A 26,910-nucleotide genomic window follows, 5' to 3' on the forward strand; every position below is an offset into this window, starting at 1 on the left:
TTTTGTCTGATTCTCATTTGAAAATATGGTCAAAACACTTAACATGTATAATATAGAACTGAAATTGTATCTCTGAGGCATTACTGAAGGATTCGAGATTCCATTTTATGTAAAGTGCAACAAAGATGCTGAAAAACCACAAAATAAAATTAAGAGTGTAACATCAAACAAAATGAGGAGGCACTAAGAATACTCCTGGGGAAAAATTCTGGGAAATGATATCAACTTAATATGAGTCTGTCTTTAGAATGGACAGAGGATTCATGACAAGTCTTAAGAGAAATATCTTAACTAATCCAAAAGAATTACTATTTACCAGCATTATTATTATTATTATTATTATTATTATTATTATTTTACAGCAGAAGTTCTGTGCAAATTGCTTTTTTGAAAAAAGCTTTTATTTATTTATTCCATGAGTGAAAGGGCAGAGATACAGCACCCTCTGACAGGGGTCTTGAGGTAGCAATCCACTCCCAGAATTAGCTAATCTGGATCACTGACCCAAGCATGCTTGGTGTACTCAGGGAGGTCTCTGGACATGAACCTGCAACCTTTTTATGTGGGTCAGCCTCTCAAGAGTGTTGTGTTTTACCCCTGCACCACCTGTCAGTATCTGCTTTTTTACTATTATTATTATTTTTTACTTTCTAAAAGGTCATCAAACTATATGCAGTCCATGGAACAGATTAGGTCCTTTTTCTATTTCTGTAAATAAAGTTTTATTAGAGCTGAGACAGGCTCATTAATTGCATATGGCCTATGGCTCCATCCATAAATCAATAACAGAGTTGTATAGCTGTCAAAAAGAACACACAACCTGCAAAGCCTAAATAGCTACCGTATGGTTCTTTTTTTTTTTTTTTTCCTTTTTTTGGAGAGGTTTTTGCTATAGGGAGCGTGTGCTCGCCAGACAAACAGAGAGAGACAGAGAGACAGAAAGCGAGAAATCACCCCCTGGGGGGCTGGCCACGCTGCAATCCCTTCTCCTCCATTCTCCTCTTGGGATCCTGGGCACACACGCTCACGTGCCCAGTGTGAGTTTTAAGCCACCAGGTCCAGAATGCGAACCACGGTCGGCTACATGGGAGTCTAGCGACATAGCCATTACGCTAACTGCTGGTCCCAACCATATGGTTCTTTACGAGAAAGTTTACCAATCCTTACACTAAGACATGTTTCATGAAACTCTCTAAACACCTTTAAGATTTAATTAATACTATATAAGTAATGGTTTTATACATCAGAATGAACATGGTATTTGATAAAATAATGGAATCATATCCACTATATTATGACATTAAGGGTTAAATATTTAAGTTTGTTCAACTTTTATCTTACTAGTTAGTTGCTATAATTTACCTTATTGTTTTTGCTCATATGAACAAAATTTGTTTAAATATTTTAATTAGTTCTCTTGACACACAAATAAGATATAATTTTCTTCGAGACATGAACCCTGTATTACCCATTTTTTCTTGTTACTTTTTATATTTAATTACTCATTTTGGAGTATCTACTATCTGCCAAGCACTTTTTTTTTTTTTTTTTGAGAGGTTTTTGCTATAGGGCGCGTGTGCTCGCCAGACAGACAGAGAGAGACAGAGAGACAGAAAGCAGGAAATCACCCCCCAGGGGGGATGGCCACGCCGCAATCCCTTCTCCTCCATTCTCCTCTCGGGATCTTGGGCACGCACGCACACGTGCCCGGCGTGAGTTTAAGCCACCGGGTCCGGGACTCGAACCGCGGTCGACTACGTGGGAGTCCAGCGACATAGCCATTACGCTAACTGCTGGTCCCCGCCAAGCACTTTTGTTGGTGTTAGGGATATAGAAATGAACCAATGAATAAATAAATAAATGCGTAAATAAATAAATGCGTAAATAAAAAGAAGATAGAGAGGGAAACATTTTACATACTCACCTATGACTTTGAAGAAAACGGATTGAGTTTTTGAATAACTACACATTGCTAAAACTGACTTTTGCCTAACTTTCTAAATAATGTTTATCCCTGTGGTCATTATAAAGGATTGTCTACCATTTTAATAATCAGATCTGCAAATTTTCACTTAGCATCAAATCCAAACAACCTCATATGAAGGCGATTGACATCCTTGCTTATGTATCAAAATCCATTAAACCAGATGTTTCATCTCTCCTCTTGCCAAAAGTGAGCATCTTTTTATGATCAGTTGTCAAGGCAAATCTGTCTATCAAAGCATCACTAATGTTTGGATAGGAAAGTGTAAGTCATTCAACTACAGTCAGCCTGTGCCCTCCATCTAGATTGTTACCATTTGCAATTTGTTTTCTTTTTTTTCAAGAAGAAAATCAGTTGAGCTTTCCCTGAAAATATTTGCTAGTGTCAGAGTGCCTTCTGACCCTGAACATTATAATCTAATTGCAATCAAAATGACACTCTGTTTATGTGAGGGAATAATTTAGGTACCAAGACTCCTAGTAATTTTGAAAGATTCAATAGCTTTCAATCTGGAAGCCTAAAAAAAAATTACAACTTTTCTTTCAAAATGACGTTTTCTTCTGTGATAGATTAGGAGGCAAAATATAGTTGAATAGATAATGATTTTCAATATTTTTATATCTTCATTCCCTTTTCCAACATAAAATAACATACTGTTTAATGACTGCAAGAGATGACATTTTAACATGAAACAGAAATATGCTGATAACATCAACTAGAAAATATTATTTCCTACTTTAAAGCAAAAAAAAAAAAATATGGTAGTCTTCTTCAAGGACTGCTAACAAGTAATAAAGATGGGTAATTAATCCATTAGGAGAGCATTTCCTAGCTCTCTGAAGGGGCTTTTGGCAAATATTTAGTTCAAACCTTATTCTGAAGTAAAATACAAACACAATAGTAAGAAATAGTTTATTGGGGGATTTTGAGGAATAGTAATAGAGTTTACATTTCAACTATCATACTTTCTTCTATTCTAAATGAACTCAAAATTCAAACAATTTCCTCTTAGACTATGTGCCCTATATATGCATATAGGTTTATGTGAGAACATTCAAGGGACTGTAAGGCAAAAGGAAAACTCATCAGTATTTTAGAGATAACGATGGAAAACTAGTCTAATCCCTTTGAAATTCAAGAGTACTAGATTCAGAAACAACGAATGCTATGTGTACACTAGTTCATTAATAAGAATCACATGTAAGAAATTATCATATCAAGAATGAATAGTGGTTGACAATGTCTGAGTTTTTAATTGCACATATATAAGAAATTCAAGCTTATACTAAGTTCTGAGATAAACTAAAAGATGAGATAGTTTACCTCACTAGCAACATTTTATTTTTTAACCTGTATTTTCATTTATTTCTTCCATAAAAAGGGAGACAAAAAGAGATACACAGAGAGGGGCAGATACCCCTAGCAAGGCCCTCGTGCCCTGATTCACCTGCAGCCTCAGCCAGCCACATCATGGGATCATACATGTGCCTGGCATGTGCAGGGAGACCTTGGGTCACAAATCTAGGACTTTTCTCACATGACCTTAGCATCATGAAGCATTGCCATTACTGCTGCGCTATTGCGGCTTGCCTAGCAACATTTCTTTCAGAGAAAAAGTCTGGAAAAGAACAACCAACTGTTGACAGAAAGTGATCATTCTTCCTTACCCTTTACATTTAAAGTAGTGGTGTGATAAAAAAAAAAATGACAACCTCAGAAGTTGCATTTATTATATTTTCTTGGTCTGCACCCTTATTATATTTTCTTGGTTTTCACCTTCAAAAGAGTTTTTTTTCACTCATTCTACTTGTTTTTCTTCTTCTTATGGCAGATAGGCCCAAATCTTTGACTAGAATTAAATCCTGAGATAGAAAAGTAGCTTCACAAAACAGTATCAATATACATGCTTTGGGTAAACGTATAAAAAGTTGTTAAAATTATCTGGGCATATAGAATTCATATATTAGGGCCAACAGGTGGCATGGTGGTTAAGACACTGGACTTCCAGATGGCTGACAGCTGTTCGAGTCCCAGACCTGGTGGCTTGCTCTCTTTCTTTCTCTCTCTCTCTCTCTGTCCCTCTCTAGTCAATTTTAAATAAAGTTAAAGAAAATAATTCTTAAAAAATAATTCATATATTAATTGATTCACATAAATCCATTCTACTGTAATATGGCTAGTAAGGTTTAATAGAGTTTGGGTAAACTGAGTCTTAGTGTCAGCAAAGCATAAACTGTGGTCAAATAAGAACAACCTGTTCCGGGAGTTTCAATAAAAGTATGAAAGTATTTCACTTTTCTGCCAGTTCATTTCCTTTAACAGGGCACATTTCACAGTGAAAGGTTTGCAGAAAAACACGGTCTCCATAACAACCTGATTCTGATAGGAGAAGGAAGAACACTCTTCAGCTTTCAGAAGGTTCACTCTTTGTCCTTAAAACACACTGCTCTTTCCCAGGACATTTTGTTCCATCTGTAATAACAGTGCTATCTAGTTTTGTTTCTTTTTATGTGTAGTCTTAGAGGCTTTTATATTGGAAGGATTAGAGAAATTAACAATTATAGTGAGGGATTTAAGTCAGTGATACTTGTTTAGCAGGATCATGAAATTTAATGAGCCTCTTCAGACTCTGGAAGAAGTGCTGGTGGCTATTGGGTAAGAAGACATAAATCTAAACTACACCAGTGTTGTCCCTGAGGTCATCTCCTATAGAGTGCATTTTTTTAGTTCAGGCTTTCTGAGAGGAAATTGACAATGAGTATTGTTGTTTACTGAGGGTACAAAAGGGCTCTTTTCACTGTGTGTTACCTTCCTTTCGCCAGTGGTTTCCCCTAGTACAACTAGGGGAAGGCCTTGAAGCAGGAGAGATAATGAAAGAGATGTAAACCTTTTTGGAAAAAACATAAATACATAATCCTTTCTTTCGAAGGTAATACATCTTAGTCATTAGTGTGATTTTCTTGACTCTTTGGTTTCTCCTTAAATCCAGAAATGGTGGCACAGGCAGGTAGAATTGCAGACTAGAGCATCAAAAGGCAAAAAATGCACATCATTAAGACCATTTTAGCAACAGTATTAAGAATAGTCTAAGACTAGTAGACATTCAAGCCCAAGTTAGCAAATTGATTAGGCAAAGAACACTAATGTGTTCAAATAGGATCTATCCATAGAAAACAAACAAACCAACAAAAAAACAAGAAGAAAACAATGATTCTGTGTCATTTGCCATTGACTGATAGTATTCATGTGGGCCAGATAATTTGCTGAACTCCAGATGTTCTTTTCACTGTATTCAGAAAGAAACATGTTCAAGACTAGAAGGATTCCTAGCCAGGAGACCAGGAGATAGAGTCTTTTCCTGCTGGTTCTGCTGGAAAACATTTGGTAACAAGAGATTATATATTTATCTATTTATTTATTTAATCAGCACCAGTTGTCTCAGTAACTGTTTCATTTCAAGTATAGAAACTAAAGATTTAGGAGTGCTAACAATGTTCTCTTTAGAAATTTATTTGCATTTTAAGACAAGTATTTTTCTTTTTCTTTTTCTTTTTTCAAGAGAGATTTTTGGTATAAGGCATGTGCACTCACCAGACAGAGACAGAGACAGAAAGAGAGAAATCACCCCCTAGGGGAGATGGCCATGCCACAATCCCTTCTCCTCTATTTTCCTCTCTGGATCTTGGACAGACATGCACATGTACCTGGCATGAGTTTTAAGTTGCTGGGTGCGGGACTTGAATCAAAGTTGACTATGTGAGAGTCTAGTGACATAACCATTAAGCTATCTACTGGTTCCAAAACAAGCATTTTTCTAGAGTTCTAAGTTCACAATACCTTTAGTGAGCAAGTAACACTTTCTTCATTGTATGCAATTAATTGAATCCAAAAGCATTTTCTTTGTTGTAAATAAATAAATAAATAAATAAACTAGGCATTTAAAAAATGTCTTCAGCTTAAGTTGAAAATAAAGAACAACTGAACATCAAAACCATTGTGTAAAAACAAAGCAATACAGAACTAATACTTAAAATTATAACCAAGAAAACATTCCTGAAATCACAGAAGACCTAAATTTATATACTGCAAAGTTCTACTAGTTACCTGAGAAAATGTATCTGAAACAATCAATTCTGAGCAATATAATTGATCTATTGACTTCAAAGATAAAGTTTTAGGGCCTCCAGTATGAAAAAAATAAACTAGATGTGCAGATAATTAGATTGACATCAGACTTTTAAAAAACAACATACAAAGCAAAGCAAAAATGGAGTAGGGTTTTTTTTTTTTTTTAAAGAGTAATAAAACAAATGTAAGCCAAGGTTTTTATTTCTAGTTTCCTTGAAGTATCAGGGCTATAAAAAAAAGTTTCAATACAATTTTGGAAATTCTATAACCCTAAGCCCATCTTGAGGATCAACTTCATCCAATGAATAGATAATTAAGGAAACTTCTTCAGCAAAGGATGGATGTTAGGCAACTGAAGATTAAAATGAAGGGGCAAACAAGGGTAAAAGACTACTGCACAAATAGAAATGCTATAATGAGGTAGAACTAATGCACCATGAAAGTGGCGGAAGGGTAAATGACCAGGAAAGCAGAATAAACCCACTGGCCCACCTGGGGTGGCACAGCTTGTAGTGTACTGGTTTGTAGTGATCGAAGCCATATGGCCGATTATAGCTTTGAATCCTAAGTCCACTTAAAACATTTTAGTGCATACAGCCAAGATCCAGACTGGCTAGAGGTCTGGAAGAAGGGGATCACAGCGTTTTATTCTTTTCTCTCTCGAAGAACGAACTTTTTTTTTTTTTCAGCAAAAGACTGAAAGAGACAATATTGGTCACAATGTTCTGTTCTGTTTTTCTAATGTGAATAGTTTTTAACTATCATCCTACTCTGTGTTAGCACCTCACACGTGTTAGCTGAGCTAATTAATGTCAACAACTCCGAAAAAGGAGTGGCTTTATATCTGCATTCCATCTTTCTTTCGAAGGTAATACATCTTAGTCATTAGTGTGATTTTCTTGACTCTTTGGTTTCTCCTTAAATCCAGAAATGGTGGCACAGGCAGGTAGAATTGCAGACTAGAGCATCAAAAGGCAAAAAATGCACATCATTAAGACCATTTTAGCAACAGTATTAAGAATAGTCTAAGACTAGTAGACATTCAAGCCCAAGTTAGCAAATTGATTAGGCAAAGAACACTAATGTGTTCAAATAGGATCTATCCATAGAAAACAAACAAACCAACAAAAAAACAAGAAGAAAACAATGATTCTGTGTCATTTGCCATTGACTGATAGTATTCATGTGGGCCAGATAATTTGCTGAACTCCAGATGTTCTTTTCACTGTATTCAGAAAGAAACATGTTCAAGACTAGAAGGATTCCTAGCCAGGAGACCAGGAGATAGAGTCTTTTCCTGCTGGTTCTGCTGGAAAACATTTGGTAACAAGAGATTATATATTTATCTATTTATTTATTTAATCAGCACCAGTTGTCTCAGTAACTGTTTCATTTCAAGTATAGAAACTAAAGATTTAGGAGTGCTAACAATGTTCTCTTTAGAAATTTATTTGCATTTTAAGACAAGTATTTTTCTTTTTCTTTTTCTTTTTTCAAGAGAGATTTTTGGTATAAGGCATGTGCACTCACCAGACAGAGACAGAGACAGAAAGAGAGAAATCACCCCCTAGGGGAGATGGCCATGCCACAATCCCTTCTCCTCTATTTTCCTCTCTGGATCTTGGACAGACATGCACATGTACCTGGCATGAGTTTTAAGTTGCTGGGTGCGGGACTTGAATCAAAGTTGACTATGTGAGAGTCTAGTGACATAACCATTAAGCTATCTACTGGTTCCAAAACAAGCATTTTTCTAGAGTTCTAAGTTCACAATACCTTTAGTGAGCAAGTAACACTTTCTTCATTGTATGCAATTAATTGAATCCAAAAGCATTTTCTTTGTTGTAAATAAATAAATAAATAAATAAACTAGGCATTTAAAAAATGTCTTCAGCTTAAGTTGAAAATAAAGAACAACTGAACATCAAAACCATTGTGTAAAAACAAAGCAATACAGAACTAATACTTAAAATTATAACCAAGAAAACATTCCTGAAATCACAGAAGACCTAAATTTATATACTGCAAAGTTCTACTAGTTACCTGAGAAAATGTATCTGAAACAATCAATTCTGAGCAATATAATTGATCTATTGACTTCAAAGATAAAGTTTTAGGGCCTCCAGTATGAAAAAAATAAACTAGATGTGCAGATAATTAGATTGACATCAGACTTTTAAAAAACAACATACAAAGCAAAGCAAAAATGGAGTAGGGTTTTTTTTTTTTTTTAAAGAGTAATAAAACAAATGTAAGCCAAGGTTTTTATTTCTAGTTTCCTTGAAGTATCAGGGCTATAAAAAAAAGTTTCAATACAATTTTGGAAATTCTATAACCCTAAGCCCATCTTGAGGATCAACTTCATCCAATGAATAGATAATTAAGGAAACTTCTTCAGCAAAGGATGGATGTTAGGCAACTGAAGATTAAAATGAAGGGGCAAACAAGGGTAAAAGACTACTGCACAAATAGAAATGCTATAATGAGGTAGAACTAATGCACCATGAAAGTGGCGGAAGGGTAAATGACCAGGAAAGCAGAATAAACCCACTGGCCCACCTGGGGTGGCACAGCTTGTAGTGTACTGGTTTGTAGTGATCGAAGCCATATGGCCGATTATAGCTTTGAATCCTAAGTCCACTTAAAACATTTTAGTGCATACAGCCAAGATCCAGACTGGCTAGAGGTCTGGAAGAAGGGGATCACAGCATGATGAGACCCTGTTAAGTGTGAGCGTCACTTTCTATCTCTCTCTCTCATGCATGTATTCTCATATATAGTCTCTCTCTAATAAAAAAAAATAAGCTTAAAAACAGAAAAACTCACTAATTGCTTACAAGCAATAGGTAGGAATAAAAGTATATTATTAAAAATTGACAAAACAAATAGTAGAAGTTTAAGAAAACATTGGGATGAATTTTTTAAAAAGGTTAGAGTACGAAGGTAATCCCTTAGACAAAAATGAAATCTTGTAAATAAAACTCTACAAAATTTTAAATAACTTTATAACTTTTACTTAAAATAAAAATGCAAATAATGCACATTTAATAAAGAACATAGACATTAATATATTTCACAGAATTCTAAAATATTTTGAGAAAGTCCAAATGTATTGGTGATATTAATAAATATGAACAGGCTTAGTTCATCTATTAAAGGAAAAAGGAAACACAGTTTGTTTTAAAATTCAAGGTCCACCTAAAACCAGTAATGCCAAAAAAGTAGATGATAAATAAATGGATGAATAAAAGTACATAAGCATATGGAAACAATGCTTTTCATAATATAGGAGTAGTAATTACATCAGACAAAATAAATTCCAAATTATAAAACATCAAATATGAGAAATATGAGCCTCTGTTATGGGTAAAGGCATAATTCATAGCAAAGTTATAACACTCAAGAATATCTCTGCATCAAATAACACAGCAAATTTATTTATGACTATGTGAAATAAGACATGACTCTGAACAATAATAATAGGATATCTTTTTTTTTTTGGAGAGATTTTCGCTATAGGGCGCGTGCACTCGCCAGACAGACAGAGAGAGACATTAGAGACAGAAAGAGAGAAATCACCCCCCGGGGGGATGGTCACGCCGCAATCCCTTCTCCTCCATTCTCCTCTCGGGATCTTGGGCACGCACGCACACACACCCGGCGTGAGTTTTAAGCCACTGAGTCCGGGACGCGAACCCTGTTGACTACCTGGGAGTCCAGCGACATAGCCATTACGCTAACTGCTGGCTCCCACTAATAGGAGATCTTAATATATCATTCTTAGTTAAGATGGATTAAGCTTAATTAATGGTTCATAGAAATATTTTTTTAATTGAGAAAAAATGGAGACAGTAGTTCATAGTAAAAGGAATACCAGTGACATAAAGATATGAAAATATGTTCAGTGCTACACATCACATAAACTCAGTTTAAATAGCAATGAGATATCTTTCCACTGTCAGATTATAAAAAAATTTTTAATTTGATAACATAAGTCTTGTCAGATATATGACAGACTATATTAATACATATAATTTTGCATTCTCTATTTTTTTTTTTTTTTGGATTGGAGAGGTTTTCGCTACAGGGCAAGTGCTCTCGCCAGACAGACAGAGACATAGAGACAGAAAGTGAAAAATCCCCCCCCAGGAGGATGGCCATGCTGCAATCCCTTCTCCATTCTCCTCTCAGGATCAGGGACACACACACACAAACGCACCCGGTGTGAGTTTAAGCCACTGGGTCCAGGATTCGAACCATGGTTGACAACATGGGAGTCTAGCAACATTGCCACTATGCCAACTGCTGGTCCCCAAATTTTTGTATTCTTATGGGGCTTTATGTAAATAACAAACCAAAACTGAGACTAAATTTATTTATTTATTTATTTATTGCTATAAGTTAGTTTATTCCTCTCTTTGGTGAAAGGGGGAATGGAGAGAGAAAAACTGTTTCAGAAGAAAATTACAGTGCACTTATTACTAGTTTTTAGCTTTGTCCATATGAGGTTTTTGTGCTTTTAGTATCTACCTACTGTTTGAACAGAATGCTAACCTTTTTTCTGGCTTTAAGTCTTAAGCAAATCTTTTCTTAACATTTTCTGATTTTGCTTTATTAAAGCTAAAACTGCTTTTCTTGAAATTAAAATATACATTAAAAATTACCTAATGATAACTGTAGTAAGCTATATAGCCTCAGCTAGGTGGCACTTCATAGAATGTTCGTTCTATTCACTGAGTTTTATGCCTAAAGTCAGACATGTGTTCACAGATATGTATATATCAACTGCACTTGCTATTGAAAGTATTTAGATTAATTAAGATCTTTTGTGAATCAATAAAATGTGAAAAAAAAGGGCATGGAAAGCAACTGTAGATACCAGGGAAAATGTAGGAGGAGGGTGGGAAAAGGCAGAGTGAGAGGGAGGAAATCAAGGTGGGGGGGGGAAGCAAAACATATAACAAACAAAAAATAGAAAATTATTTGTTGATAATTGGCTTGATTGGGCCAATATACAGTGTATTCTGGATGGCAAAACTCATTTATATATGCCGTAATGATATACAGTGAATGAATGTGAAATTAATAAATTAAAAAAAAAAAAACAGGACCAAAAAAGAAAGACAGGTATTGTATGTCCCTACTTAATATTGGGTCGTTGGGAAAATCATGATGCATTTTTGTATAGAAAAACACATCATAACTTTCTCAACAACCTAATATACACTGAAAGTCTGTGCTCTACAGAAACTGAATGATTTGAAGTTGTAACAGCAGGAAGAACAGCTTTAGATACTAGAGACAATACAGGGAATTAATAGGAGCTGGGAGAGAGAGGGTCAAGGGAAAAACAAACATTTATAAGACAAAAATGGAAAGTTATCTGTTGATGATAATGTATATGGTAAAGTTTTTGATTGGACTAATAATATGCACTGTATTTATGCTGGAAAAAATGTACAATGTAAAGACGTACAGTGAATAAAAATAAAAAAAATTTAAAAAAGAAATGTCTATACACATACATTTAAATTGCACACATGTTTGACTAATTGCATTATAAGTAATTTTGCAGTAAATTTTTGTACTCATATAAACCAAGGGTACCAATGTGTTCTTATGGGGAAATAAAAGAAAAATAAACCCAAATATTTAGATAACTAAATATTATAATATTCTTATTGACTATTTTTTTTAAAAAATATGATAAACTATGTGCTGATATGGATAAAATTTTTAAATATATTGTTATCTCGGGGCCAGCAGATGTTGTGGTGGTCAAGGTGTTAGATTCCCACATAACCAACTACAGTTTGAGCCCAGACCTGGCTTCCTTTCTCATTCTCTCTCTCCTCTCTCTCTCTCTTGCTCTAGTGGGTATGTGTGCCCTAAAGCAAATTTTTAAAAATGATAATAAAATTAAATAAGCAATTTTACAAAAGATATATTGTTATTTCAAATAGATAACAAGGGTATTTGAGAATATCTAAATAAAGTGTATGTGTGTATGTATGTAAAATACTTGGAAAACTTTTTGAGGATACTTAAGAAACAAGTGTTCTGTACTTAGAGGACAAATTTATCCTCCTATATAGTTAAATTTCATTTCATTTTATAATATGTTGTTTTTATATTAATAATAGTAAAAGAAGCCAAAACTGACGTTAGTTATATTGACTTAGAAGAAGAAAAAGAGAACACTATGGAAATTATGGTGACAGGTTGAAGAAACTGGCTGTGCAAATTAGATTATTACAGCCTAAGTAAAGACCTAAGTGTCCAGATACTGTCTTTTAAAAAATTAATATGTGGAACCAGTAGATGGTGTTGCAGTTATGTCACTGGACTGCCACATGGCTGACCACGGTTCAAGTCCTAGATCTAGTGACTTGAAACTTACCCTGGACACATCCATGCATGCTCAAGATCCTAAGAAGAGAATGGAGAAGAAGGGATTGGGGCTTCGTTATCTCTCCTGGGGAGAGAAAAAAAACTTGCCCTCTCACTGTGTCTGCCTTTCACTAATGAGTACACATGCCCTAAAGTAAACACCACCTCCCCCCAAAAAATCATTACGCCATAGCAAAAAACTAAAAAGCAAACAAAAATAACTTCAAAAAAGGTATTATGCAAACTGTTAGAATTAGAGCTTACATGATGTTTAAAAGTTGCTAAGATTTTTTAAAAAGTGAACTAGTCTTTCTCTGTTAAACTCTTTCTGTAAGAGTCACATAAGAATGCTGCAAGCTTTGTTCATGTTGCTTTTTAGTATGGTGAATTTTGAGTGAAAAAATAACAGCTAACACTTCGACAAGCTTACCACATGTCAGAAAGTCTTCTAAGAACTTTGTGAGCATTAGGACTAAACGTTCCCAAAGTGAGAAATACTATTGTAAAGTGAGAAATATTATCATTGTTCTCACTTTGCAAGTCAGGAAACAGAGGCAGAATAAACAATTAAGCTGCTTGATTAAGGTCATGCAGATGACAGGAAACACAGCCAGGCTCCAAGCTTCGTATTTCACTTCTCCAGGGTGACACCACACAAAGCAGTACTGGCTTTGCCTTGAAGAAGCTCATGTCATTTACGTAACAGAGAAGGCAATTAGGATGCAGCCATAAATCTACAAGTACAAACTGAACACTTGGTATTTAGGCTCTAACCTTCCAACTTTCTCAGTGTGCAAATATTTTTATGAGTAGAGAGAACCTATGCTTTGAAGCAGTGGCTGTGTCCCAAGCAAACCTGCATTATTAGTGACCCTTTTCATAAGATTCATGAGCATTAATAGGTGCTTATTACATCAGTCGGTATTATGAAGCCTCCTTAACTTCATCTTTCTGTGTGTTCCCTCTGTGCTCAGGCCCATTTTTCCCAGGTCACTGTGCCTATCTGACAGTTAAAAATGTAGTCTGGACTTACCAATTCACCAATTCTCTGTTGCTTACCTAAGTTGGTTTTCTTTTTCTCTTCTTTTTCTTTTTCTTTCTTCTTCTTCTTCTCCTTCTTCTTCTTTTTCTTCTTTTTTTTTTGTTTTGTTTTGTTTTGTTTTGAGATACTTGCTATAGGGCATGTACACTGGCCAAAGAGATAGACAGAGACAGAGAAATAGAAAGTGAAAAATCACCCTCCCAGGAGGGATGATTGGGGTTTTTTTTTTTGTTTTGTTTTGTTTTTTTGTTTTTTTTTGAGAAGTTTTTGCTGTAGGGTGCATGCGCTCACCAGAAAGACAGAGAGAGACAGAGAGATAGAAAGTGAGAAATCACCCCCCAGGGGGGATGGCCACGCTGCAATCCCTTCTCTTCCATTCTCCTCTCAGGATCCTGGACACGCACACACACACGCCCAACATGAGTTTAAGCCACCGGGTCCAGGACTTGAACCGAGGTCAACTTCGTGGAAGTCCAGCGACATAGCTGTTATGCTAACTGCTGGTTCCTCACAGGAGGGATGATTATGCCACAATACCTTCTCCTTTCTCCACCTCTTGCGATTTTGGACACACACACACACACACACATGCACCCAGTGTGAGTTTTAAGCCCCCGGGGCCAGGACTTGAACAGAGGTCAACTACATGGGAGTCCAGCAACATAACCATTATGCAATCTGCTGGTCTCAATTAGCTTTTAAAGACAGTGCCCTGTCTGTATAATTGTTCCTTTCTCCAATTCTATTATTAATTGGACAGAGATGTGATTCATTGGAAAAAAAATGTATTATCTTATTCTTGTAAAAGTTATTGCCGTTGGTGTTCGTTTTAAAGAAATTTCGGATGAGTCTCTAGTGTTTGGATTTAAAGTAGAGGAAAAGGGCGACAAAGGGAAACAAGGTTCAGGCAGAAGCCACCTCTTCAATTTCTTGAATGAGGCAGTGTAGTCAGCTTTCTACTCTGCCTAAATGGCATGCTGTCCAATGCTGAGGGAAAGTTTTGCGAAGGTGCTGTGCACCTTAACTCTCTGTTCATGGCAACCAAGCAATCAGGACTGGGCTCGGACTTCTTTGTCTGTTCCTCCCACTATGCTTGGCCCTTGCTGTTTCAAGATCTGGTCTCATACAGTATCGGTTGCATTTCCTGAAATGTGCAAAGCTCCTGCATTTGTGGATGCTATTCTTCAGTCTGAAATAACCTTCCTCTACCCTCCCCACCCAGTTCCCATTATCATCCTTTATGTGGTATGCTACTCTGAGCAGGATGCCATCTCAATATGAATCCATCCCTCAAAGCAACATAAAAAGTCCTTTCTTTGTGCTCTCAACAAATGCTTATTTCTTAAATCTCTCTGTCTAGAGTGCACCCCTGCATCACAAATTGAAAAGAATTGTCTCTGTGTATAGTTTTTGAACATACATAGGCAGGGTGCAAGTTTTACTTTGGTTGATTTTTCCACATACTTTTTATTGGCTTTATACATATTTGTAATTTTCTAAATCCAAGGTATTAGCTTCTAAGCTGTGTGAACACTGAATTCCTTATTGTTCAAGTTTTGAAAAATAAGTGAGCTACAAGGACAATTTTTTTAATTGCATTTTATGAGGAAGGGAGAAAGATAGATACCCAAATTGTCTAGAAAATTTGCTCAAATGTATAATTCATTAGAATTAGAGCCTGTTATGCTCTCCTACTGAAGTTATTTCTACTATTGAAGATGACACAAGAAAGAAAAGAAAAATATATCTTAAATATCATGTATTTAACTTTAATTTTATTCAGTACTTACTAAGTATTACTATGGCCTAGTTACTATCCCAGATATCAGAAATGCAGAGCTTAATAAGAAGGGCACAGTCAAGATCTGAAAGGAGAAGTAATATTAAATTCGATTTAATTTTTATTTATTTACTTTTTTGAATGAGAGCATGAGCATAAGAAGAGAAAGGTATTTTTTTCTAAGGTTTATCTTTTGCATAAAAGAGAGAAAGACAGACAAAAAGCCAATGGAGTCTTTATGCTGTAATCCACCCCCAATTCTGCCAGCCAGGATCATGGTAGGAGCATGTGTGCCAAGCAGGTACCGGAGTCTTCAGGACATGGACCGTGCACCTTCCCACACAGCTCCAGCATCATGGAGTGCTGCGTTACCACTACACCACAGTAACCACACAAGATAGATATTTTTGACAGGGTCTAGGCATGTCCAACACTTCTTACCTTGTCCTCCAATCAGCTGGGACCACAGGTGAGTGCCACAGGGCCTGGCCTTCTTAGTTTGGGCAGGGAACCAGAAATGGGCCTCCTATGTGACCCTAGATGTTGCACAGTAACACACTCCTATTTATGCCTCTGTAACTAAGACTAATATTATTTTAAATACAGATGTTCATAATGAAAATTTCATCTATAATAAAGGCTTACCTTTCATTTGATTTTTTTTTAACTTTTTTTTTTGGAGAGATTTTCACTGTAGGGCGCGTGCGCTCGCCAGACAGACAGAGACATAGAGACAGAAAGCGAGAAATCACCCCCCAGGGGGGATGGTCACGCCGCAATCCCTTCTCCTCCATTCTCCTCTCGGGATCTTGGGCACGCACGCACACGCGCCCGGCGTGAGTTTTAAGCCACCGCGTCCGGGACAGGGACCGCGGTCGACTATGTGGGAGTCCAGTGACATAGCCATTATGCTAACTGCTGGATCCCCCTTTCATTTGATTTTGAAATCTTTAAGGACTCATTTTTTTTTTTTTTTTTTTTTTGCTTTATGTCTAAAATTTCCATGAGCCTGTATGATTTCTACTGTTCATACCTTTTCAGATGTCTCTCCAGTCCTGGCTAATTGCAGATACTTTAAATGGAAACAATTAGAAGATACTAGGTATGGATACTAAAGTAAAAGGAGACTATGAGACAGTGAGAGAAAAGGCTGACTATGAAGCTGTTCCCTGATTGGAGTCTTCCATGGGACTCAATCATTACAAGTACCTCAAACCAATCTAAAATACCGCTTTCTATCTGGAATTATTTTCTTAGCATAAGGAAGAAAGAAGACCATATTAGGGAAAAAGTGAGAGGTGTGAGAGGGAGAAAGAAAGAAAGGAAGGAAGAAAGAAGGAAGAAAAGACATAAAGAAGAGCATCTCTTATGAAGCAGGCCCTTATAATGTATCCCATCATGTCAGTCAACACTCTCTGTTGAGTCAATCTCTCTGAATCTTTATTCTCTCACATTACCATTTTCAGAAATGTCTCCTCCTTTATGGCAGTCTTGGTTTCAAATGTTTTTCCCTACACTTTTGTGCAAATAGATGAGCCTGACTGGAGCCTATTTGTTCAGGTGGTTTGGAATGAATCACATACGATACCCTCCTCCACGGAGACATGGCTGAACATTAGGTCATTCTCTCCTCTGTTTCCTGTATTTTTGGAAGTCACTCAAGCAGCAGCTGTAGTCATGTTCAGAGAGTGCAAAAGGCCCTTCTCCTCCAGGTGGTGTTCCCAAGTGGTACTGAGGTTTTCTTTCCATATCCTGTGTGTATTGGTTAGCCCTTGCCAAGGGTAATGTTCCTCCTTGTATGTAGAAAATCCTTCTCAATTACAGTATCCATGTGAGGATGACCTAAGTAAGACCTTCTAGAAAGCATGCAAAGTTCAGTCTTTGCCAGATTGAACATATTTTCCTAGGAAGCAACGCTTGTAGAGGTTCTTACACTCAGCTTTCCAGATACTTCACTTTATTCATGATATTTACTAGAAAAAAAAAATCACGAATGGGGTATTTGGTTGTCTTCATAGTCAGAGAGAGAGATGTTAGAATAACAGAGTCTGGCAAGTTTTTAAGAAGAGAGATTCTTTTATTAGCACAAAAAAAATATGTTTTTATTGGAGTTGAGTAGAAAGTCAAAATGTAGTTATAGGAATAAGAAAAAAAATCAAGTTAATAGGTTTTGGTCTTGAGCTAAAATGTGCTTCATTCTCCTCAGATTTTATGAATTAGCATTCAGATTTCCCTGGTTTAGGAGGGGATTAATCCTGGGACCTGAAGTAGCTTTTGACCTGTGTATGGAGGACAAGTGGGCTACAGCTGTGGGAGTGGAGGAGCAACCTGCCTGGGATCATACTTCTTTGTGTAAAATAAAGATAATCCACATGTGTTATGTCTAAATCTCCTAAGTACCCTGGAAAGGACTATCAATAAAGCCACTCTAATATCTATACTGGGATTAGGCCTGCAGAACCTAAGAGTTCATTTTAGTATATTTGAGTGACAAGGCATAAACTACTTGGGTAAGGGATAAGAATGACTTCACCAAGGGAAAGGAAAGCAAATATAACTTCCACCAATAAAGCAGACATATTTCATATAAACACTGTTAACACAACGCTTCGGAAGTTCTGCACCTGCTTATTATTTGGGTGAAATTCTGAATCTGCTATCCCTTTCCAGTTTGAATTTTCAGAGAATTCATTTCTCCATTTCTATTATTGTTAGGAGCAAAAAATATGCCACAGGTGAATTTAAAAGAGAGAAAAAGTTATTCGTAATGTTTTGTCAGTTCAGATATGATAAATATTGTCCTTTTTTTTTTTTTTTCAGTTGTTCTTGTGCCATGGACTGTTTTTGGCACCTCCAGACATTATATGCTACTTTGATCACCCTCTAGATGTATTTTAGTAGAAGTCATCTTTTAAAATATGAAATTTTGGTTAAATAATTTAGGATATTAACATAAATGCTTGAGAGAATTTAACTTGCTTAAATGCTGGTAAGAATGTTTTCACATCTTTTTATTTACTTTTTAAATTTACTTTTACATTTTTCCACAAATATTTTCTTTCCACATCAAAAAATTTTTGCTTATACCCCATAGTTCTTGACAGTTAATAAATAACTTTCAAAATTTCAAAATACTGAATTTTGAAGATAATGTTTAAAATATTTCTTATAATTTTGTATAATTTTGTTTGTGACTCTAACAAAAGAGACAGTGTGGTTTTAAATATTTTTGAGAAAATATTTATATGTTGACTACTTGAATTGTTGAAAAGCAAATGCCCAGCACACAAGTCACACCTAAACCTTCTCAATTCAGCCCTGCCTACCTAGTATTCTGTGATATACCATTTGCTAGCAAAGATCAGTCTCTTTTAATTCCTTCACCGTCGTTCTCAAGATAATCCTCTGGTGTGGTTGTTCTTTTGCAGTCTCTATTGATTACAATGCTGGCCTGGAAAAGTCCAGGTTATTTTATGGTATACATTCTTTCATATAACATCTCTAATCCTCTCTGCCAGGTAGAACTATTTATGGTGTCAGGCCATCTTTAGAAGAGCTTCTGTTGGCTTACTTGAGATCCACCTTAGTTCCATAGCTTCCTGATTAATCTGATATGACATTCCAGTCAAAGCCCTGTGCAATAATGAGTATTTTCAATTTCTGATTCAATGCAATAAGCATTATCAAACTTATACAAATAACCCTTCTGCCACAAAATAAGAATACTCCCAAATATTTTCCAATTCCAGAGGGGTCAGGAAGGAAGAAAAGTTTGTTTCCACTTAAAGAAACAAACAAAAATATTTTAACAAATTGCTGAATCTATCAACAACTCAGAAGAAAGTAAAATGCTTAAATTGGGAAAATAAAGCATAGTAAAAAAAATCCATAATGTTTTACTCCAAAAAAAATAAAATTCTGTGTCACCAGTTCAGTCTTATGTTCAAACTTTCTTCTGTTGAATATGCAGTATTACTGTGGTCTAATCTTTTTATTTAAATCCTGGAAGGTAACATTCAATGTTATTATTGATATTTCTTGTCCCTAGCATTAAATTGGTCATTTTATTGGTTGCCTTTTATTCTCTTCTTTCTTTATGTATATTTAGTTTTCCTGGTAGAGAACTCCTTTCAGAACTTCTTGAAGAATGGGTCTGCCATCTGCCATCTGCAAATTCTTTCAGGTCTTGTTTATTTGAGAATGTTTTTATCTTTCCTTTCCATATGAAAGATAATCTTGCTGGGTATAGTATTCTTGGTTGAAACTGTTTTTCACTTAACATTTTGAATATATTTTCCCATTCTTTCCTTACTTGCATTATTTCTGATGAGAGGTCAGAGGTTAGCCTAATCTGATGACTTTATATGTAATCTGACATTTCTCTCTTGCCAATTGTAGTATCTTGTCTTTGTAGATTTGTCCAGTCTTGCTGTGAAGTGCCTTGGAGAAGATCTTCTGGGGTTGATTCTATTAGAGGTCCTTTGTATTTCTTGGGTCTGGGAAGTTGAATGCCTATCTAGATTTAGAAAGTTTTCTTCCAAGATTTCATGGAATAGATTATCATGCCTTTATTAGTTTCCTTACCTTCTGGGATACCAATTATGGAGATGTTTGGGTGCTTAATGCTCTCTAGTATTTCTTGTATAGTATTCTCATATTTTGCGGTTATTTTCTCAGTTTTTTGGGTTGTTTTTCCTATATCAGAGGTTTTGCCTTCCACATCTGAGATTTGATTTTCTGCATGGACTAATCTGCGTTTAATACTTTCAAGGGAGGTTTTGTTTTCCTGAATGGCAACCTTCATCTCTAATAGCTCCATTTGATTCTTTTTTATAGTGTGTATTTCCTCTTTCAGATCATGGAAGAACTTCAACACCTCCTGGAACTCATTGTCTCTTTATTCCTGCATCTTCTGGAGTCCATTATCTCTCATCTCTTGCATCTCATTTAATTTTGTCACTATGAATATTCTGAATTCTCTACCAGACATTTCCATGAGTTCTATTGTACTGTGTGTGAATGACGAGGGATTGTTCTTTTCCCTCATGGGAGAGATATTTTCTTAATTTCTTATGTTTCTCCTGCCTCTGTGGTGGTTTCTGGTCATTCTGTGACAAAATCTCTCCTCCACAGTGCTTGTCTGAATATTTCGGGGGTCTAGAAGATGTTTAGAGCACAGCTTCCCTGAACAGGCCAGGACACACCTCAGCTTTAAAATGGCTTCTTGTCTGAATATTTCAGGAGGCTAGAAGATGACGTTTAGAGAGTAGCCTCCCTCTCACATTTCTTTTAGATTAGCTTTTCCTCTGAGCTAAGAATCTTAACCAAATGTTAGTATGAAAAAAACAACTAATTCAACCATGAAAATTATAGTCACAGGTGAATTATACTTAAATATTAACATAAAATATAAAAGAAAGTCAAACTATCATCTTTTTTATTTGATTAATTATTTTTATTATTATTTAGATTTTGCCATAGGGCATGTGTGTTTGCCAGAGAGAAACAGAGAGAGAGACAAAGGAGGAGAAATCATGCAACCAAAGGATGGCCATGCTGTGATCCCTTCTACATTTTGGGACCTCCGGTATGCATGCCCATGCACCTGGCACGATTTTTAAGCTGCTGGGTCTAGGACTTAGACTGCATTTGGCCATGTGAGATCTAGCACCTTAATCACCAGGCTACATATTGTCCCCAGACTGTCTTCTATAAAGATTGTACTCTCACAATCACACCATTAAAGAGGATAATTTGCCCTTTAGCAATTTTATAGCTCTACTGTTATTGCCAGGGTCTTCAAACCATACACTTAAGCATGTACATAAAAATACACATTCAAGTATGCTTATTTATTATGCAGCTATTTTAAAATACATTAAAATAAAATAGATATTTATATAGATAGTAAATATTAGGGAATAATCTGAGTTATGTCACACCTCTATTGCTATGGCTTGAATGTTTATCCTTTCCAAAACTCATGTTGAAATTTAATTGCTATTGTGACAATATTAATAGATAGAACCCTTAATAGGTGATTAGGCCATAGGAACTCCACCCTCAAGAATGGATCAATGCTATTAAAAGGGTGACTATTAACTCCCTTTTGCTCTCTCTCGCTCTCTCTCCCTCTCTTGCCCTCTCACTTTCTGTCATGGGATGTGCAAGTGGAAGACCTTAGTCAGGTGCTAGCTCCTTCATCTTGGACTTCCAGCCTCCAGAACTGTGAGCCAATAAATTATGTTCATTATAAAACACACATACACACACACACATGAAAGCATCAATGTAGCATAAAACATAACACTGAAAAATTTTTCATTGTATTCTTTTCCAGCAAACTTATATTATGACCTATTACGTGCTAGATCATTTAACTGCCCTGCTTATATCTTTTATATAAGTATTTATTGCCATTAGTATAAACTCCAATTTTCTTTTTTTTGGAGAGGGTTTTGCTATAGGGCGCGTGAGCCTGCCAGAAAGACAGAGGAAAACAGAGAGACAGAAAGCAAGAAATCAGCCCCCCGGGGCAATGGCCACACCACCACTATCCCTTCTCCATTCTCCTCTTTGGATCTTGGGCACACATAAGCCACTAGGTCCGGGGCTCGAACCACGGTCAACTACGTGGGAGTCCAGCGACATAGCCATTATGCCAACTGCTGGGCCCAAGAAAGATTTTCTGTAAAGTCTCAAGGATAAGCACCCTACTATTGTATAAACTTTAAAGTATGAAAATAAACTTTCACTATCTGGGTTTCAGCAAAGCCAACTCTTCCTACTTCTTATTCACATTGTTTCTCAGTAAAAGAAAGAAAAACATACTCCTTGTGTGAAGAGCAAGAGAATTTGATTTGGATATTGATTCTCAATTTTCAGTACATAAGTATTATTTTCCATACTCAGAAGAATTTCAAAAGGCACATTTAAACTATCTGGAAAGTTTAATCCCTTTACCTCAGCATACTCACATCACCAAAAATAATGGGGGCAAAATAAATATTTTTCTGAAAATAAAAATCTCAAAATTGTCTGTGGGAGATAAACATACACTGATTCAAACAGGGAATCGTATAAAATTACCATAGGAGTCATTTGAATCAAACAATATTTTTTAATCAGCCAGGTGTTTCCTGTTTAAAAGTTTGAATTTCAAAGAGTGAGTGATGTCTATGATTAACTTGACATTTCACAGGACTTTTTTTTATAGATTGCAAAATTCTTGAGAGTTTTTTTTCCCTAAAAGATACCTCTGAATGAGGCTTGATAATAATAGTCTTATTACTACAGTAAAATGACCGTCTAATATATCACAGATAATCACTGCTGTTGTTGAAATACCAGAAAACATAAATACCCAAAGGGAAAGAATTTAGAAGGAAGATATTTGTTAACAGGATGAAATTGAATAAGAGCAAATGAAGTATAAACACTTGATTATTAGAGAAAAAATTTAATTATTTCTAAATTGGGAAGCAGAAACTATTTCCTTGGAGAATATAACAAAATAATTTGAAACATTCTAAACTGGTTTATTGGATAAAAGAGTTAATACTTGTCTTCTACAGTTCTTTGTAATTTAAAGTGGCTTATCATGCGAATTTTCATTTGATTGTTAAAATTTTCTGACAAGGTGTATAGGTTATGAATTACTATCTCATTATTTCATAGATTAGGAAACTGAGTTAGAAAAAGAATACCTGTCTAGGATCGCAGACAGTAATTGAAAGATCTTGGTCCAAACTTTAGAATTCTTTTCTACTCTCTTTACAATGTCACCATTGAGGGTCCTAAGTACCTGAGCTTGAAAAGAGCACAGAGTTCTCTGTGGTCCCCTATTTTAGGTTATTAAGCAAAAGAGGAGTCTCTTTAAACTTCGGAGATGTTTTATTTTTATGATCAAGGAGGAATACAGAATAAGAGTTACGTTGCCTCCCCTAAAATTGAAACCAAGAAAGACAATGAATAAAAGATAAAATTCTGTCATACACTGAATTTTTATTTTCTTCTTAATTTGCTAGAGGGTACGTGCACTCACTGGAAGAGAGAAAGTGAGAAAACACCTTCCATGGGGGATAACCATGCTGTAAGTTTTTTCCTCTGTTTTTCCCTTTGGGATTTTGTGCACACATGCACATGTGCCCAGTGTTTTTCAAGCCACTGGATTCAGGACTCGAACCTCACAGTCAGTTGTTTGGGATCTAGCTGCCTTAACCATTATGCTACTGGCCGGCCCTGAAAATATTTTAATATCCTGAGAGTGTGATAATTACACAAGGTATATAATATGTATGTGTAAATTATCAAGCTGTATGCTTAAGATTAGTACATTTCATAAGATTTATTTAAATAAAAGACAAAAACAAATATATATATGGACTTTAAAAAGTTCCCGTGTATAATAATAATAATAAACGCATTTTTCAATATAAGCTCCAAGTTCAATACAGTTTTGTAAGCTGAAAACTGAGTGTCCACATCAATGCGTACTTTTCACATTTTCAACTAAAGAAAATGGTGACCTTTGAGGACTTTTTAAAAATTAGTTTCTTGATGGGACCAGCAGTTAGCGTAATGGCTATGTCACTGGACTCCCACGTAGTCGACCGCGGTTCGAGTCCCGGACCTGGTGACTTAAACTCACGCTGGGCACGTGTGCGTGTGTGCCCAAGATCCCGAGAGGAGAATGGAGGAGAAGGGATTGCGGCGTGACCATCCCCCCGGGGGGTGATTTCTCACTTTCTGTCTCTCTGTCTCTCTCTCTGTCTGGTGAGCACATGCACCCTATAGCAAAAACGTCTCAAAAAAAAAAATTAGTTTCTTGAGAAAGAGAGAGAGACATTTCTAACACTCCAATAGGGTCTTTATACTGAGATCCACTAACAACTTCAGCACCAATCCTGGATCATGGATCATGGGGACCCATCTGCCCAGTTTGTTCACTGCACTCTCCATGCATGAATCTTGAAGTTTCTCATATGGGTCATCCTCACAGAGTATTGACTTTCTGCCTGCCATCTTCTGCCCCTCCTTTAAAACTATTTTTAAGATTAGGACACAAGAGGCTGGCAGGTGGTATGGTAGTTAAGGACGCTGGACTCCCCCCACATGGCCAACCACAGTTCAAGTCCCAGACCAAGGGGCTTACTTTCTCACTTTTCCTCCCTCTCTCTGTCTCTCTTTCTCTCTCATTCTGTTCCTTTCTGGCCAAATAAAAATAAACACATAAAGATAAATAAAAAAATAATTATTTAAAAAAAAAGAATAGGATAGAAAAAAATAAATCAAAAGGAGCCAATTAGGGCTGTAGGGATGCGGATGATTTCCCATTGAAACACTTGTAAAATTACCTATTTAATGAGAAGAATGAGCAGAAATAATGTTGTAATGGGGAAGCTCTCCTGGATATTTTTCTGCTAAAGCGTTGGTTAACTTAAGTTTGGCTAAGCAGATATTATTTTTTCTTGGCCCTCCAAAAAGTCAACAAACAAAATGCCTTTTGTATCAATCTCCAAAACTGTTGCTGTGACCTTCGCTCTTGACCAGTCCTCTTTTGCTGTGACTGGACCACTTCCACCAGCTACTCATTGCTTTGATTATACTTTGTTGTGTACTGGTAAAACCATGTTAGAATTCTTCACAGAAATGCTTCAGGGTCTTGATCCCACTTGTTTAACATTTCCATTCAAAGTGCTGTTATGGTCTGCCATTGATCTGGACACAACAGTTTTGGCATTCACTGTGTAGAAAATGACCTCAACTTTAGCTTTCAGTCAAAATTATGTAAGCTAGACCAGTTGAGATGTCTAGGGCATGGCCTGTTTTTGCTGTTAATTGTTGGTCCTCTTCAATCAGGACGTAAACAAGATGAATTATTTTTTTCCGCACAAATTGATGTAGATGGACTGGCGCTGTTAGTGTCGTCTTCAACATCTTGTCCCTTCTTAAAATGAGTTGTAAACTGTTGATTTCTTTGGGGGTTTGTCCCCATAACTTTTCACAAAACATCAGCGATTTCAATATTCTGTCACTAAGTTCCATCATAAATTTGATGTTTATTCTTGCTTCAACTTTAGCAGAATTCATGTTTCTCTAAAAGGATTTCTTTCATACTAATGTCTTCTCCTCCTCAGTGCCTCAGGTTAGAGTCTATTCAGATAAATTATAGCAAGTTAGCATGAGTTTATTTTGGTGGAAAAAGCACTGAAATCCATACATTTTTTTTCATAATATGTAATTTCCCTGAATTTTTGAAGAGCCCTTATACATATAAATTCAAATCTTTAATGGTTCTGGACATACATGTGGACATTTTATATATACATAAAATTAGTGTTGCAGTGGCAAATTTATTTGATGCTTATTTTGTTACATAGGTAAAATTTAACTGCTTTTTAGATTGTACATTTGATAAATTGTTCAAGATGAAATAATACCCATTACTAGTCATGAATAAAATAATAAAATTGCATAATTTTATCTTTTGGGGAGGAATTGTTTTGTGTCTTATTCTAATGTTACAAGATGACTGTATAAAGAAGATATTCAATGAATGTGAAGGAAATTTCGAAAATACAAGGTGTGACTCTGATGCATCTTGTAAACTCCATTTCTCTCTTCTCTCATCTCTGGACTACATCTTATGTTGGTATGTTTCTTATCTGCCCAAGTAACTCGATTTTCCTTGTAAAGCTCCCACACATGTTTCAAAGTTTCCCAGAAAGTTAAGCCAGCTTGTCCATGCACAAGAATATGTACGAGCAGTCAACATCCCAACTCTTATCTGTGAAGTGACCTCAGACAGCTATAAAGATAGTTAAGGTGCATGTGAGTGTGTGTGTGAGTGTCCATGTATGTGGTGGGTTGCAATGAACTGATGACAAGTGAGATCACAGGCTTTGTATTGGACACTTTACATATCTTATGAAATCCTCTGCAAGGCAAGAATTAATATCAAAGTAATTAATAGGTGTCAACATATTTCTTTTTTTTTTGAAGAGGTTTTTGCTATAGTGTGCATGCACTCACCAGAAAGACAGAGAGAGACAGAGAGACAGAAAGTGAGAAATCACTCCTCAGAGGGGATGGCCACGCTGCAATTGCTTCTCCTCCATTCTCCTCTTGGGATCTTGGGTACGCATGCACAAGCTCCTGGTGTGAGTTTAAGCCACCAGGTCCAAGGCTTGAACTGCAGTCAGCTACACGGGAGTCCAGCGACATAGCCATTACGCCAACTGCTGGTCCCTCTATATATTTCAACTCGAAATAAAGGTAGGATGAAAACTCAGGGTTTTTCTTACACAGAAGGACATTCTGCTGTTATTCTGTCATCTTCTGATCTAACGGAATTATAGAACTCTAATATGCCTTTCAAGCTATCTAGAATATATATGATCTATAGAATATATAGAGAATATATATCATCACATATTCAAATAGTCATAATTTATATATATATGAGATGTGCCTCAAAAAGTTCATGGAAAATGCATACTGTGAAAAAACTATGCATGAATATGAAACATTTTTTGCACCAAAATAAGCATGTACTTGAATCCTGCTTTTTCCAAACTTTTCAAG

This window comes from Tupaia chinensis, unplaced genomic scaffold (genome assembly GCF_000334495.1).
Source record: "Tupaia chinensis unplaced genomic scaffold, TupChi_1.0 Scaffold000528_1, whole genome shotgun sequence".
Taxonomy (NCBI): domain Eukaryota; kingdom Metazoa; phylum Chordata; class Mammalia; order Scandentia; family Tupaiidae; genus Tupaia; species Tupaia belangeri.